This window comes from Rattus norvegicus, chromosome 9, assembly GCF_021556685.1.
Source record: "Rattus norvegicus strain SHRSP/BbbUtx chromosome 9, alternate assembly SHRSP_T2T, whole genome shotgun sequence".
Taxonomy (NCBI): domain Eukaryota; kingdom Metazoa; phylum Chordata; class Mammalia; order Rodentia; family Muridae; genus Rattus; species Rattus norvegicus.
Genome location: NC_141542.1, coordinates 10,716,211 through 10,730,245, shown reverse-complemented (window position 1 = coordinate 10,730,245; position 14,035 = coordinate 10,716,211).

Genomic DNA, 14,035 nt, shown 5'->3' with positions numbered 1-14,035 from the left:
AGGAAAGGTCATTTGTCAGCAAACACCATCATGATACAGTCTGGCCAGCAGGTGCAGCTGCTCTGATAGATGGGATGTCTCATCCGAACAAGAAGTGGTCAGGAGGAAGGCTCTGTGCTGAAAACTGGAAAAACAGGATGATAGATGGAGGCTTACACTTCAATAAAGTTCTTAAATTGTAGCATAAACTGAGCACTAGTCCTAAGCTTCTTATATTGTGAAAAATAATTTTTTTCATTTTACTTTTAGGTGTGCATGTAAAAAGAGAAAAAATGTGTGGCTCCATTTAATTTCATACTTCAAATTAGAAAAATATATTTTTCAATGAGAGCATTATATTTAACATGGATGGCACATTCACAAAGTTGATTATGTATTTTCCATAAAGTATGTCAATAGATTCTAGATCTCATTTAATAAAATCAGAGATTAAATGCAATAAGCACAAATTCTCTACCCATATGTGTCACTGTCCAAATACACTCAACTAGAGTTTTAAAGTTACAACTACTAAGAACTTTTTTTATCTTTATTAACTTGAGTATTTCTTATTTACATTTCAATTGTTATTCCCCTTCCCAGTTTCCAGGCCAACATCCCCCTAACTCCTCCCCCTCCCATTCTATATGGGTTTCCCATCCCCATCCTCCCCCCATTGCCACCCTCCCTTCAACAATCACTTTCACTGGGGGTTCAGTCTTGGCAGGACCCAGGGCTACCCCTCCCACTGGTGCTCTTACTAGGATATTCATTGCGACCTATGAGGTCAGAGTCCACGGTCAGTCCATGTATAGTCTTTAGGTAGTGGCTTAGTCCCTGGAAGCTCTGGTTGCTTGGCATTGTTGTTCACATGGGGGCTCGAGCCCCTTCAAGCTCTTCCAGTCCTTTCTCTGATTCCTTCAACGGGGGTCCTATTCTCAGTTCAGTGGTTTGCTGCTGGCATTCGCCTCTGTGTTTGCTGTATTCTGGCTGTGTCTCTCAGGAGCGATCTACATCCGGCTCCTGTCGGCCTGCACTCCTTTGCTTCATCCATCTTATCTAGTTTGGTGGCTGTATATGTACGGGCCACATGTGGGGCAGGCTCTGAATGGGTGTTCCTTCTGCCTCTGTTCTAAACTTTGCCTCCCTATTCCCTGCCAACGGTATTCTTGTTCCCCTAGAACTCTTGAATTAAAGAAAGTACATTATAGACAAATTAGTGACAAAGGGACTCTTCAGTAAGTGTCCTCTCTTTCCAGTCACCATTATGTCTTTCAGTATCTATACAACTTGCTAAATTCTAATTTTTCCCACAGAATGTAGTCTCTTGCAATTATTCTTTATTTTGACCTCAAATTTGCCCCAAATATGTTCAGCAAGAGCCCCTTCACACTGCCTACTCTATCATTTTGCCATGAACAGCCATTTATTAGCTTTCTAGCTTGAGGTAAGGCCAAGTAGATATTCTCTGTGGACCCCAGGATCCTTGTCAGGAAGGATGGTTCTTAGACACCGAGCTTGGGTATACAATGACTGTACAGTGGTCACTGCTCACAGGTCCTTTCAAAGACAGCGCTCACTCTTACCTCCTGATTTTCCATATTGATAACCTCCCTCCTATCACCTACTATCAAGGAATAGTGAATTTTATGATACTTAATAAAGGTTAAAAAGGAGCTTCAGACTTATTATCTATCTCTCTGAAACTACAGCTCAAAATTGCTCCAGAATCTTGCTCTTCCAAACTGTTAAAACCATAAAAGACAAAGAAAAAATTCTGAATTACAGTCTTAAAGAAGTATGGTGAATGTGATTGTTGGGGGGAGGGCGGTAATGGGGAAAGGATGGGGAGGGAAACATCCATATAGAAGGTGTGGGGGAGGGGTTAGGGGGATGTTGGCCTGGAAACCTGGAAAGGGAATAACAATCGAAATGTAAATAAGAAATACCCAATATTCCTAATAAAGATGGAGAGAAAAAAAAAGAAATACAGGGCCAGCAAGCTGGCTCAGTTTATATAAAAGCACTTGTCACCAAACCTGATGATCTGCCCTTCCACAATAAATTAGCTAAATAAAGTTTAATAAAAAGAAACAAAATAAATAAAATGAATGATCTTGGCACTCACCTTATGTAGAAAATATTTGGATAATTGGAGTGATACATATTATATGGTTCAATTTAGCTAATATTTTGGCTCAATCTGTTGTACTATACTGTAATTTGTCTGCAAGTTTTGATTAATATAAAAAGAAGACAGAGGAAAAAAAGAAGAAACAAACACCAAGGAACATTTCTTTGCTTTAACAGCAGGAAAAGGTTTACGAAGGATTTATTTGCTATTGTAGTGGCATGGCATTTAAAATAGAAAAAGAATTCTATAAATGAGCTTAATAAGAATAAAAATAATAATAGAGGAAATAAAAAAGTTCAAACATAATAAAATTAATTATAAAAATATTAACAATTGCTTCAAAAGGATAAGGATAAGATAAATGCAACAATGAGATAATTAGGAAAATAGGAGCTAAAATATACGTAAATCACGGCAAGCATGTTCTCTGAATAAAAGAAACACAATTGTGAAATCTTGATTCAAAAGAAATAGTGACTGTACAGGCCACAGTGTTAGGGCCATCACCATGGATACAGACATACAATACCAACATATTTGAACATCCAATTGAAGTTGATTATGTAATAGGAAAATATAAGTTCAATCAAGAAAATGAAGAGTATTTGAATGCTCCAAATACACACACATCCTCAAAATACATCTCAACACTGTGGTGGTACCGCTTCTAGTGGGGAAGAGAAACATAAGGTTATTGGGAAAATTCAACACTGAAAAATGTCAGTTACCCTCAACAGAATTATAAATTTAATCTCCTCTCAATCAAAATTCCATTATAGTCTTTCACATGTACTACAAATCTAATTCTAAGTTTAAATGAAAGAGAATGTTGACAAATATAGCAAAGATCTCTTGGAAAACAGGAAATAATGAGGTACCATGTCTGTCCAAATACTACACAGTGAGTGGCAGTTCGGCAAAGGATATGAATGTGTCAGAGCCCTCATCCGGGCAAAGTGATGGGGATTTCAGACATGGATCAATAGGCACAGAAATGCTGTGTGTTTCATGTATGTTCTTACGAGACGGTTTTGTGACAGTGGGTTTCTTTTTTATTTATTTTTTAATTTTTAATATATATATACATATGTGTGTATATATATACATATACATTATATATATATATATATATATATATATATATGTCTGCATGCAGTTGTATGCCTATGAACACACATGCTACAGAGGCCAGAAATGGGTATCAGACCCCTTGGAGATGGAGTTAATTGTGAGCTGTCAGACATGGGTCCTCTGCAAGAGCAGTATCTGTTCTGAACTGATGAGTTGTCTTTCCAGCCATATTAACTTTCTCTTAGGAAAGGAAAGTTTCAGCATCTACCTCTTAATATTCACACAAATAAAACAAAACCGCAAATAGAAATAAACTCTAAAACCTCTTTAAAAATTAAATGCTTATTCAGATTACTTGTGGAAAGATTTTGGAGTCTCAAAATAAGATAGATCTTTTCACATAACACAAATTGAAAGTACTACTTGAAAGGTAACACTGGTGGGAAAGATGCTCAGAGACCAGCCGGCCACTACAGGGCACAGGTAGACCTTAGACACACTGAACCCTGCCTGTGGTCATTCAATGATCTAGTGTGGGAGGGGAGCCATCCAGAAACCTGCCCACCACCATGCCATAACGGAGAAGGAGCCTAGAGACACCTAGAGGCCCTCTTGCTGCCAGGCCATGTGGTACTGGCAGATGTGGTCAGCCAGAGGACTGCCAGTAGCATGGCCCACTTACAGAAGAAGCTACTACAATGTCCAAGAATGTGGTAGAGGGGAGAGAGAGAGAGAAAAGTGGAACTGTTTGAATATTATGAAGAGAGACATGAGGGTGGGGAGGAATAGTCTCTTGTGAGTGGGCAGCCCATCTGTGGCCATGGTGAAGTTCCAGCCTATGCAGCTGCTTAGGGTCATGAAGTGGCAGGGGACTTTGTCCATGGCTACGGTTCATTTTATCACTAGAGCCCATGAGGACGTCTCTGGATGGGGCAGAGGCCTGGGATCACTTAGATGTTCAAAGGCAGTACAGAATTGGCCCTGTCCCTCACCAGCCACAGCTCTTGCTTGAGCAGCATAGTAGAGCTGAGCCTGGTAGAGGGGTATGACTGAGCCAGCCACCCGAGACAGTCAGTAGAGCTGTCTCTGAGATCATGAGAGCAACTGAGCTGGCCCTAACCCTCAGTGGCTATGGTAGAGCAGGCACTGAGCCTCACCTGAGCAGAGCAGTAGCGCTAGCCCAGGTTGTAGGTGGAGATGGGAGTGGAGGGTAAGAGTGAGAGTGAGCCTGCTCCAAGGGCTAGAGGGAGGGAGAGATGGGCTTGCTATTTGTCTGCTATGAGGTACCACAGACATGGGGGTGATCCCCTCTGCCCAATTGTCCCTTGTCACCTGAGGCACTTGGAAGAGCTGGCCCTGAGATTATGACAGCAGGAGATCTGGGCCTTCCCCTCACTTGGTAGGTAGAGCAGACCCTGCATCTAGTAGAGCAACACAGTGTACCTAGCTCTGGTGGCAAAGGTGAGCGAGCCCTTTAGGCATGAGAGTGAGAGAGCTATCCCAGCCCCTCTCAGGCTATAGCTCTTCTGAGAATGGGCCCAATGCCTCAACTAGGTAGCACAGTAGAGCTCCTCTGGAGATGTAGATGCTGGTCAGCAGAACTCAAGCTCACCCTGGTGAGCTGGATCAGGGAAAGCTTGCAGACTAACCAGCTCAGCTATCACTCAGGCCCCCATCCAGGGCTTTGGCCCACCGCCAAACGCAAATCTATGAATTGTTAAGAGTGTGTGATCCAAAGCTTCAGGAGCTCCCACGGCACAGGGCAACAACAGGATAACCAGAAGGAGTCCCGGTGAAGATCCAAGATTGATGGTGCCACAGAAACCTTTAACCAGACCAATGAGTTTTTTGCAATGAACATTTGCAAGTAAAGATGTGTGGACACACTGATACATACAGCTTGGGTGATGAGATGTTTTCTATGCTTTGGTTTTTTGTTTGGCTGTGTTGTTGTTGTTGTTGTTGTTGGTGGTGGTGGTGGTGGTGGTGGTGGTGGTGTGTGTGTGTGTGTGTGTGTGTGTGTGTGTGTGTGTGTGTATTTTCTTCTGTTGGGGAGGTTGCTAGGGTGGAGGGCAGATACAAGGAGATATGGAGATGAGTGGGACTGGGAAGTATAATATGAAAATGACAAAGAATCAATAAAAACTTTCAAAATAATAATAAAATAGTACATAAAAAACCTTGTTGATGAAAGAGATGTTGGCAAAACAAAAAATATGAAAAATTCCCCAACTGGTTGGGGATTTAGCTCAGTGGTAGAGCGCTTGCCTAGCAAGCACAAGGCCCTGCGTTCGGTCCCCAGCTCCGAAAAAAAAAAGAAAAGAAAGAAAGAAAAATTCCCCAACTAAAACCAAGTTTTGCAGGAAGTTACAACAGGGGTACATTTTTTTTATACCTGAAAGGAACTAAAAGGAATCAAATATAGTTTAAAACTCTTTAAAATTCATGCAAAAAGTCCTCTGATCTCACTGAGGAGTGGACAGACCATTCATAGCACAGGAGATTCAGAATGATAAACATTGAAAACACAGCCTTCCTGGTTATGAGCTAAGAAATGGATCAACCATGCACCTAAGAGGAAGTCCACCATTGAGAAGTGAGGGCAGGAGCAAAGAGCTGTAAAATGGTTGTCATAGCAGTTTTGACAAGGAAGGTGTTTTAGTCCTGCTAACCTAAAGTGAAGGGTTCCATAGACTTAGGAACAAAGCTCCTTTCACTTAACACAGGATGGCACATAGATATGTGAGCAGGATCTGTGCCTACTGTGTCCTAGCAGACTCACTCAGTGGAGTGCGGAGAAAAACAAAACATATGATAGACTCGGGTGTGATCTATCTGTGTAAGTAGTGTGAACAAATTCTTAGAACACAGTGTTCGATGGCAAAAGTTACCTTATAGGGAATATATTTGATATTTGTGCCGGTGAGCTTTTGTCAACTTGACATGTAAGAGTTGTGAGGAAAAGGGGAACCTGAATTTAAGAACTGCCTCCATAACATTGTCCCATGGGCACATGTGTAGGGGATTTTCTTACTTAGTAATCAATGTCAGAGGGCCAACTCACTGTGGTAGTGACACTCCAAGGAAGGCTGGCCAGGGCTGATTAAGAAAAGTGGCTGGGTAAGAGACAGAAACAAGTTAGTAAGCCCTGTTTCTCTAGTCTCTGCTTTAATTCCTGATTCCTGGTTCCTTCCCTGATTCCCATCAGTGATGGAGTTTTAAGATGAAATAGCCCTTTCCTCTTCAAGTTGTTTCTGGCCCTGTGTTTATCTCAGCAACACAAGCCTAACAAGATCAGTATTGTGCTATTAAAATAAATGGGCCAGCGAGATGGCTCAGCATGTGAAGGTGCTTGCGCAGAAATCAGAGCACTTGAATGTTATCCTTGAAACCCCAGGAGCAAGAGAGAACTGACTCTGGCAAGCGGAATGTTCATGCCCCACATGCACATAAATAAATGCATTTTAACTTAAAAAATAACTAAATCTTCATGTGGACTTGGGAGATCACTCTATGGTTAAAGAATTGGTTTCTCAGAGCCCACTTAAATGCCAGATGGGCATTGCAGGTGGCCTATAATACCAGTGCTTAAAAGACAGAAAAGGAACTCCCTGTGGTAGGTGGTTACCCTTACAGGAGAGTGCTGGCTTCAACTGAAAGACCCTGACTCAAGGAATAACATGAACAATAATGGATGAAGACTTCTTACGTCATCTTAGAGCCTACACACACACACACACACACACACACACACACACACACATATTCCCATAGTCCTGTGAACATGGACAGAGATAGATGCAAGCCACACACACACACACACACACACACACACACACACACACACACACACACGTATATATGAAAGATAAAAACCTTGCACAAAATAAGACACTATACTGCTATACATAACCAACGTCAGCACAAGAAAGTCATTTTATTCTTAGTGGATAGAGATTATCATTAACAGTAACAGATAAGTCTATTTTCACTATTCAATGTTTTAAAATCAGTGTAAATGACACTGTTGTAAATAAAAAATTATTAATTTTTTATAAAGAAAAATAGCAGCTATTTGTTCTACAGCAACAAGTTATATACATTACACTCACATAAATTAAGGATTTCATAGACTACTTTATTGATGAATAATAACATAAATATTGCCATTTCCACTTTTCTGTACATATGTATATCCGTATGTAACTAGTTATGAAGAAAATTACCATTTAATTATGTATATTTAATTTTATGTAATATTTATATTACTAAAAAGTTGAATTTAAATACTATCATGAATTAAATCACATTATAAATGCACTCACAGAGTACAGTTGTTTAATAAAATATCCTACATTAAGTTATTTTGTCCAGTGACAATGATTCCATAAACCTTTACTTGAGGATATGAATTTTACACATCAGTATTACAGGATAGAAGGCAGGTCATCTCGTCAGTTTGTGCCTTCTCTCCATCAGATGAAGGTGCGTTTGTTATACTCTTGGACCAATTTTTATAAAAAGTACTGTTAGAATACAGCCCTGTCCACCAGTGAAGGGATAGGATACCCACCCAATCACAAAACCTTTGACACAACACTTATTATGTCTAAGAAAATGGAAGGACAACGATGGAGCACAGACTGGAGGAACGGCCAACCAAAAACCAACCCAACTTGAGACACAGTCTATGGGCAAGCACCAATCCCTGACACTATTAACGATACTCTGTATGCTTGCAGACAGGAGCATGGCAAAACTATCTGCCGAGAGGCTGTTACCTAGCAGCTGACTGAAACAGATCAGATATCCACAGCCAAACATTGGATGGAGCTCAGGGACTCTTATGGAAGAGTTGGGGAAAGATTGAGGACTCTGAATTGGAAAGGAACGCCACAAGAAGACTGACTGAGTCAACTGACCTGGACGCCTGGGAGCTCTCAGAGACTGAGACACCAAGCAAAGCACATACATGGGCGAAACGAAGGCCCTCAGCATACAGCAAACATGGAGCTCTGTATCCATGTGGGTCTCCAACAACTGGAGCACAGGCTATCCCTAAAGCTGTGGCCTGACATTGGAGTCCATCTTCAAACATGGCTGCCTTATCTAGCTACAGTGAGAGAAGTTGCACCTGATCCTACAGAGACATGATGACCCGGGGGAGGGGAGATACCTAGGGGAGGCCCACCCTCTCGGAGAAGGGAAGGAGATGGGGCAAGGGACTCTGAGAGTGGGCCTGGGATGGGGAGCATTTGGGATGTAATTAGATAAATAAATAATCAAACAAACAAACAAACAAATACATAATTTAAAAACACATCCTAAATTCAGTAATATGCATTTATTACTTAAATAATTATAGTTATTAGAAAATAATGATTCTTTTTTTGCTTTATCTTTTTTTAAATGACACAACACCCGTGCTACTTACTATTATGAAGAATAATGTGAAAGATTTCCTTCCTTCCTGAAAATTTTATCAATAAAGTAATTGTTATAGGAAAAAAAGAAAAAAGAATACAATCCCATGATTTAAACATCAAAAATCTCCCACAAATTTCTTCTTAAATCATCAAAATCTCCTTGGAAAACTGTGTTTGAGGGAAATAGCTATATTAGTTCTTATGCTTTAATTCTATTCTGAACAGTTAAGTAGTTTTGGTAAGTTCTGGTACAAGCTGAGGATCTTAGGCATGAGATCCAGTGGAGTATACTAGCAGTTCAGAGAAACATCCAGACCCTGAAGGAAAACCATGGCCGAATGAGTTTTTAGCAGGCTTAGGGGAGTCCTTTTCTTAGTTGACCTGTGAGTCAGCAAACCCACATGCCACAGCTTGTCTACTGACATGTTGTGCCATGGTTCGTGATTGTAATTAGGTAAGAATGACAGGCTTCAAAACCATCCAATGGAAGAAAGATAGAATTTTCAACAAATGGTGTTGGTTCAACTGGAGGTCAGCATGTAGAAGAATACAGATCGATCCATGCTTATCACCCTGCACAAAGCTTAAGTCCAAGTGGATCAAAGACCTCCACATCAAACCAGATACACTCAAACTAATAGAAGAAAAAGGGGGGAAGAGTCTCAAACACATGGGCACTGGAGAAAATTTCCTGAACAGAACACCAATGGCCTATGCTCTAAGATCAAGAATAGACAAATGGGACCTCAGAAAACTGCAAAGCTTCTGTAAGGCAAAGGAGAGTGTCATTAGGACAAAACAACAACTAACAGATTGGGAAAAGTCTGATAGAGGACTAATATCTAAAATATACAAAGAACTCACGAAGTTAGACCGCAGGGAGACAAATAACCCTATTAAAAAACGAGGTACAGAGCTAAACAAAGAATTCACAGCTGAGGAATGCCGAAAGGCTGAGAAGCACCTAAAGAAATGTTCAACATCTTTAGTCATAAGGGAAATGCAAATCAAAACAACCCTGAGATTTCACCTCACACCAGTGAGAATGGCTAAGATCAAAAACTCAGGTGACAGCAAATGCTGAAGAGGATGTGGAGAAAGAGGAACACTCCTCCATTGTTGCTGGGATTGCAAACTGGTACAACCATTCTGGAAATCAGTCTGGAGGTTCCTCAGAAAATTGGACATTGAACTGCCTGAGGACCCAGCTATACCTGTCCTGGGCATATACCCAAAAGATGATCCAACATACAACCAAGACACGTGCCCCACTTTGTTCATAGCAGCCTTACTTATAATAGCCAGAAGCTGGAAAGAACCCAGATGTCCTTCAACAGAGGAATGGATTCAAAAAATGTGGTACATCTACATAATGGAATATTACTCAGCTATCAAAAACAATGACTTCATGAAATTCATAGGCAAATGGATGGAACTAAAATATATAATCCTGAGTAAAGTAACCCAATCACAGAAAAACACACATGGTATGTACTCATTGATAAGTGGATATTAGCCCAAATACTAGAATTACCCAAGATGCACAAACCACATGAAACTCAAGAAGGATGACCAAAATGTGGATGCTTCACTCCTTCTTTAAAAGAGCAACAAAAGACACCCGCGGATCACGGCCCGCAGCAGCTCTCTGCTCCCAGACCCGGTGAGAGAGAGACCCAACCGCCTGGTCAGGTGGGCACTCCTGAGGCTGCAGAGCGGAAGAGACCACCAACACTGCTCACCCCTGCCCACATCCCTGGCCCAAGAGGAAACTGTATAAGGCCTCTGGGCTCCCGTGGGGGAGGGCCCAGGAGCGGCAGGACCCCTGCCTGAGACACCGCCGAACCCTGAAAGAAACAGACCGGATAAACAGTTCTCTGCACCCAAATCCCGTGGGAGGGAGAGCTAAACCTTCAGAGAGGCAGACAGGCCTGGGAAACCAGAAGAGACTGCTCCCTGCACACACATCTCGGACGCCAGAGGAAAAAGCCAAAGACCATCTGGAACCCTGGTGCACTGAAGCTCCCGGAAGGGGCGGCACAGGTCTTCCTGGTTGCTGCCGCTGCAGAGAGCCCCTGGACAGCACCCCACGAGCAAACCTGAGCCTCGGGACCACAGGTAAGACCAAATTTTCTGCTGCAAGAAAGCTGCCTGGTGAACTCAAGACACAGGCCCACAGGAACAGCTGAAGACCTGTAGAGAGGAAAAACTACACGCCTGAAAGCAGAACACTCTGTCCCCATAACTGACTGAAAGAGAGGAAAACAGGTCTACAGCACTCCTGACACACAGGCTTATAGGACAGTCTAGCCACTGTCAGAAATAGCAGAACAAAGTAACACTAGAGATAATCTGATGGCGAGAGGCAAGCGCAGGAACCCAAGCAACAGAAACCAAGACTACATGCCATCATCGGAGCCCAATTCTCCCACCAAAACAAACATGGAATATCCAAACACACCAGAAAAGCAAGATCTAGTTTCAAAATCATATTTGATCATGATGCTGGAGGACTTCAGGAAAGACCTGAACACACTTAGGGAAGCACAGGAAAACATTAATAAACAAGTAAAAGCCTACAGAGAGGAATCGCAAAAATCCCTGAAAGAATTCCAGGAAAACACAATCAAACAGTTGAAGGAATTAAAAATGGAAATAGAAGCAATCAAGAAAGAACACATGGAAACAACCCTGGATATAGAAAACCAAAAGAAGAGACAAGGAGCTGTAGATACAAGCTTCACCAACAGAATACAAGAGATGGAAGAGAGAATCTCAGGAGCAGAAGATTCCATAGAAATCATTGACTCAACTGTCAAAGATAATGTAAAGCGGAAAAAGCTACTGGTCCAAAACATACAGGAAATCCAGGACTCAATGAGAAGATCAAACCTAAGGATAATAGGTATAGAAGAGAGTGAAGACTCCCAGCTCAAAGGACCAGTAAATATCTTCAACAAAATCATAGAAGAAAACTTCCCTAACCTAAAAAAAGAGATACCCATAGACATACAGGAAGCCTACAGAACTCCAAATAGATTGGACCAGAAAAGAAACACCTCCCGTCACATAATTGTCAAAACACCAAACGCACAAAATAAAGAAAGAATATTAAAAGCAGTAAGGGAAAAAGGTCAAGTAACATATAAAGGGAGACCTATCAGAATCACACCAGACTTCTCGCCAGAAACTATGAAGGCCAGAAGATCCTGGACTGATGTTATACAGACCCTAAGAGAACACAAATGCCAGCCCAGATTACTGTATCCAGCAAAACTCTCAATTAACATTGATGGAGAAACCAAGATATTCCATGACAAAACCAAATTTACACAATATCTTTCTACAAATCCAGCACTACAAAGGATAATAAATGGTAAAGCCCAACATAAGGAGGCAAGCTATACCCTAGAAGAAGCAAGAAACTAATCGTCTTGGCAACAAAACAAAGAGAATGAAAGCACACAAACATAACCTCACATCAAATATGAATATAACGGGAAGCAATAATCACTATTCCTTAATATCTCTCAATATCAATGGCCTCAACTCCCCAATAAAAAGACATAGATTAACAAACTGGATACGCAACGAGGACCCTGCATTCTGCTGCCTACAGGAAACACACCTCAGAGACAAAGACAGACACTACCTCAGAGTGAAAGGCTGGAAAACAACTTTCCAAGCAAATGGTCAGAAGAAGCAAGCTGGAGTAGCCATTCTAATATCAAATAAAATCAATTTCCAACTAAAAGTCATCAAAAAAGATAAGGAAGGACACTTCATATTCATCAAAGGAAAAATCAACCAAGATGAACTCTCAATCCTAAATATCTATGCCCCAAATACAAGGGCACCTACATATGTAAAAGAAACCTTACTAAAGCTCAAAACACACATTGCACCTCACACAATAATAGTGGGAGATTTCAACACACCACTCTCATCAATGGACAGATCATGGAAACAGAAATTAAACAGTGATGTAGACAGACTAAGAGAAGTCATGAGCCAAATGGACTTAACAGATATTTATAGAACATTCTATCCTAAAGCAAAAGGATATACCTTCTTCTCAGCTCCTCATGGTACTTTCTCCAAAATTGACCATATAATTGGTCAAAAAACGGGCCTCAACAGGTACAGAAAGATAGAAATAATCCCATGCGTGCTATCGGACCACCACGGCCTAAAACTGGTCTTCAATAACAATAAGGGAAGAATGCCCACATATACGTGGAAATTGAACAATGCTCTACTCAATGATAACCTGGTCAAGGAAGAAATAAGGAAAGAAATTAAAAACTTTTTAGAATTTAATGAAAATGAAGATACAACATACCCAAAGTTATGGGACACAATGAAAGCTGTGCTAAGAGGAAAACTCATAGCGCTGAGTGCCTGCAGAAAGAAACAGGAAAGAGCATATGTCAGCAGCTTGACAGCACACCTAAAAGCTCTAGAACAAAAACAAGCAAATACACCCAGGAGGAGTAGAAGGCAGGAAATAATCAAACTCAGAGCTGAAATCAACCAAGTAGAAACAAAAAGGACCATAGAAAGAATCAACAGAACCAAAAGTTGGTTCTTTGAGAAAATCAACAAGATAGATAAACCCTTAGCCAGACTAACGAGAGGACACAGAGAGTGTGTCCAAATTAACAAAATCAGAAATGAAAAGGGAGACATAACTACAGATTCGGAGGAAATTCAAAAAATCATCAGATCTTACTATAAAAACCTATATTCAACAAAATTTGAAAATCTTCAGGAAATGGACAATTTCCTAGACAGATACCAGGTATCGAAGTTAAATCAGGAACAGATAAACCAGTTAAACAACCCCATAACTCCTAAGGAAATAGAAGCAGTCATTAAAGGTCTCCCAACCAAAAAGAGCCCAGGTCCAGACGGGTTTAGTGCAGAATTCTATCAAACCTTCATAGAAGACCTCATACCAATATTATCCAAACTATTCCACAAAATTGAAACAGATGGAGCCCTACCGAATTCCTTCTATGAAGCCACAATTACTCTTATACCTAAACCACACAAAGACACAACAAAGAAAGAGAACTTCAGACCAATTTCCCTTATGAATATCGACACAAAAATACTCAATAAAATTCTGGCAAACCGAATTCAAGAGCACATCAAAACAATCATCCACCATGATCAAGTAGGCTTCATCCCAGGCATGCAGGGATGGTTTAATATACGGAAAACCATCAACGTGATCCATTATATAAACAAACTGAAAGAACAGAACCACATGATCATTTCATTAGATGCTGAGAAAGCATTTGACAAAATTCAACACCCCTTCATGATAAAAGTCCTGGAAAGAATAGGAATTCAAGGCCCATACCTAAACATAGTAAAAGCCATATACAGCAAACCAGTTGCTAACATTAAACTAAATGGA